Source organism: Olea europaea, chromosome 13 (assembly GCF_002742605.1).
Source record: "Olea europaea var. sylvestris chromosome 13, O_europaea_v1, whole genome shotgun sequence".
Taxonomy (NCBI): Eukaryota; Viridiplantae; Streptophyta; class Magnoliopsida; order Lamiales; family Oleaceae; genus Olea; species Olea europaea.
Window position 1 is genome coordinate 24,111,828 of NC_036249.1, and position 4,467 is coordinate 24,116,294.

The following is a 4,467-nucleotide window of genomic DNA, read 5'->3' on the forward strand; positions in this document are numbered from 1 at the left end:
GGACGCCCAGATGGCTCCCCCAATAAGTCTACTTCGCGGACTCCCTCTTGATGTAGTTGCTTAAACAGGGTATTGCGTGATACTCCTCTTTTTCTCCTTTCTGCTTCTAGATCTATTTCCTCTTCAATGTCTGTCATCCCATCGTCCTCTTCATCGTTGTAGGCCTCTCCAGAAGTCTGGCCTTCTTCACACACCAACACGCAGGCTTCTCCTTCGTTGTCCTCCCTCTCTTCTTCTTTTTCCTTATTTTTGAACTCATTGGCCAGTAGGTAATTGTTGGCCACGATAGGAGGCAACGTACCGAATTGGATAGTAAGGGGTTGATCTAGGTCTTCCTCATCCTTTTTGTCCCTCTCAAACCTCGATTTCCCAGAAGAGGTCTCTGGCAGTTCTTTCATTGATTCATCTGCACCAGTTTCTTTATTGCTCTTTAGGACGTTTTGATTGGCTATCTTGAGTAGTAGAGGTGCTTTAGGGTATGGCATTCCTTATTGCTGCCTCATCATCCGTCCGTAGTTTCGCTGGAAACGCCTTTGTTGAGTCCTGGTCATCTCATCGAAGGGTATTGTTCTTCCTGCGCTGTACTGGAATGAATGCCATACATTTGGCCGGCGAGGTTGCGGCCTAAATGTTCTTCCAACATATGTTGGTCTGATCTGCCTTTCAAAAGGCGGTCCTCTATAGAACGATGTACCTCGCCCTCTACCAGGTTGAATGTTTGGGAAGAAGGCAGGACGATAGGGATGCTGCCATGTCCCTGGTTTCTCCGTGTCTCCATTTATTTCTCTTTTACATCTTGCACATATGACGTTTTCGTCCTTTTTTGGTTCTTTTCCTTTGATTCGTTCGAAGACGCTGGGATGTTGTCTTGAATCTTCTTCTCCGTCGTCTATGACTAACTTGAATTTTGGTAACTTGTTCTTGAATCCAGATGTTACCATGTTTACTCCGAGTGGCTGTGGGAAAGGATTCTCGTCCACTGCCATCTTTTTCTTGTCATCGAATGTAATTCGTCCTGACTCAATAGCATCCTGTAATACATGACGGAAAACCAAGCAATTGTTAGTCAAATGTGACCATACATTATGCCACTTACAATATTTTTTACCCTTTATTTGTTTAGGGTTTGGCAATTTGTGCTTATCGCTCAGTCTTATCTGCTTATCCCTATATAATTTGTCGAATATAAGGTCAGCTTTGGTCACATCGAACGAGAACGTTCTAGTCTTCATGTTCCCGTCTTTTATGGGCTCGTCATCTTTGCCCGACGGTCTAGGTTTGGTCATTATGGGACAAGTATATGTCTCTCCTTTGACCAATTCGGCCAAACATATTTCGGCCTGATCGTACGACTCGTCGTCAATGGTATGAACATTAAAATTTGGGTCTTTGTAATAAGTCCCTTTGCTAGAATTTTTCATTTGTTCTTCCTCTCTTATCAGTCGTTCATACCTAATCACGTTCGCACTCAACTGGAAAAGATCAGGGAACTCTTTGTCCTGGAACTTCTTTTTTAAATCAAAGCTCAAGCAGCCTTGAGCGATTTTGACAAATTCTTTTTCGGGCAAAGGTACAAAACATTTGCTTCTTGCTGTCTTGAACCTTCGGAGAAAACTTTCTGCCCATTCGTTTGGCATTTGACGTAAATTCGCCAAATCGGCCAAAGTGACTTCAGACTCAGTTTTATAAAACTGAGCGTGAAACAACTGTTCCAATTGTTGCCATGTTTGAACAGAGTTCGCTGGCAAGTTGATGAACCAGGAGAAAGCTACTCCTGTTAACGAACTAGGGAAAAGTCTCATTTTATGGTAATCGGTTACATCACCACTTTGCAACGTGAATCGCCCTATGTGTTCTAGAGTAGACACCTCTCCCAGACCAGTAAACAGTGAGAATTCTAGCACTTTATAACCTCTAGGCCATGGATATGCTTGGTCTACCCAATCAGGATATGGTTTTGTGTACGTCGGCCTAATGACAGAACGCACCCCAAAGGCCATCTGATCCTGCACGATTTCCATAATCTGATTCCTCAAATTGACATTGGGATCATACGGAATTCCTACAGGTTGATTAACCGGTTGATTTGCATGAGGCCTGATGTTTGGTCCTTGATTGGCAACAAAATTACCATAATTAGGGCCATTACCGTTAACCTGGACATCTATCCCCTCGTTACCACGTGGAATATTCTGTCCATTGTTTAGGACATTATCTCTCACGTTTGGATTACCCCCCAAGTTAGGCATACCACTACTACTACTTTGATTTGGTATTGTAGCACCTCCTTGGTTTGAAGTAAAGGGGCCAGGAAGTGGTTCTACCCCTTGACTTGGACTTGGGACTGAAGGATTATGTCCTACGATCGTCCTAGTTTGAAAGTGGCTTGTAAGAGGTATAGCCGGTTGACATATTTGGCCCACTAACTTGTTCATTGTTTCATTCAACATCTTTAGTTGTTTGGCCATATTGTCATAGTGTGCATTACCACTTTGTGTAAATCTTTCCATATTATGAATACTTCAAAGATTTACCTGTTCAACGACGTCTTGCGTGAGTTCTCCAAGCAATGCGCGCATGGTCCGAGGACTCAGCTCCGTCATTGGTTCGTAACGACTGTTACTGCTCTGATTTTGTCCATCTGTTCGTGGAGAGGCATGCTGCTCCTCATATCGCTCGATTACAGACTGGATTCCTCCTTTACTTGCTCCATCCTTGTCGGATCTCTGAGGCATATTGTTTCACCTTTTGTACTTTCAACACCTAACACCACTTGTCCCACTGGGCGTGCCAAATTGTTTCGCGCGGGTTAACTCGCTAACAATTAAAGGGGATCAGACGATTGTGTAAGGGACGAAACCTCTTGAGACAAAATCCCAAAAAGGGGTGTTCTTTTATTGGCGATGAACTTTACAATTGGAAACGAAAAAACAACGTGCCTCCAAGGGGCGCAAGCACACGAGTTACAGAAAGGAAAGTGTTTAAGTCTAAAAGTTAAAGAAATGAAAATTACATATTCTCTTGTTCGAGAGTTTTGGATTCGGTCTTTTGCTTCTACGTCTTTTCCCCCTTTTATACCTCATAGACGATCTCTTTGTGATTAACTACTCTGAAAACTACTTGATCGTCCTATAACTACCCACTTTCTTTGTAGTGGCCATTTTGTCATGAAACCGCCTTTTAATTGCTGTCATTATCTTTCATCGTCCAACTGCCTTCGATTGACTTCCTTGAGTTGTGGAACGTGATAAGGCTGCTTTAACAACTGCCTTGATAACTGCATTCCTTGATAATTACGATGCGTTATGTTTGTTGACACCTTAGGCGACTTGAAGGTTTGGGCGAGAGTAGAATAACAGCTCTGGGCGACCGTATGACACCCGTTCGTTCAGATTCTGAGCGACTTGCAAACTTGGGCGATGGCATTACCGCATTCTTGGGCCTCTTGTTTGGGCCTTCACCTTGACTCGTTTGATTGAACTTCATTTTTTGGGCTGTCTGTTTTGGGGATTCTCCAATTGGGCTGTTCGACTTGGGCTGAATTTTTATGTGTCAACAATAGTATTTCTAGCTAGAATTATGACTAAATTGTTGAGAGATTAAGTAATAAAAAAATTTAAATATTAACAAAAAATTCTATCAAAAATAACATAACAGCTGAAAAATTAACTATCCACAAGTAAATTATAAAGAGATAAAACGTTGATCGAATTAGATGGTTATTTACTTGTGAAAAAGCACAAACAATAAACTCGGGTCAATGGTACATAGTACGATAATTGATGGAATCCTTATTAATAGGTGCGAGCAACACCATCTCCAATAATGAATAATTCTTTGCTAATCTCTAATGTTATCAATGTTAATAATTTTATTTTTTTTTTCGCTCCCGGGGCATAGTCCAGTGGTGCAAAAGACATGAGTGGGGTTATCTCACGCCTTGCTGACAACCGCAGTGTGGAGGTTCGTTTTTCGAGACATGAAATTGAACTCCTTGTAGGCGCAGTGTACAGACAGCTCTTGTTCCCTGACCTGTTGGGGCACATCCCCCAATTTACCTCCCTCACAAAGCTCTAGAGGCGGAGTGATGGGGTCCTCAAGATTATGGTTCAACCTTTTTTTTTAATGTTAATAATTTTTCTCCAAATTAGTGACATATATTATTTTTCGTCAGAATTTTGGTACTACCGTTTGGCTCTCTTTCTCTTTCAATTTTTTCATATCACTATTACTTTCAACCACACAATCTTCCATAAAATAATATTACATATAAATTGAAAAATTTTTCTCCTTTTTTAATCACACATTCTCCAATAAAAACACTATTCTAAACATTATATTATTTTTGGTCATTTGACAATTAAAGTATAGTTATAATATATGTTACAAGTAATTAATGGCTTGAATAAATGAGTGGGCAGTAAATTTTTAACAAAAATCATATTGGTCGTTTGCATTTTATTTTTT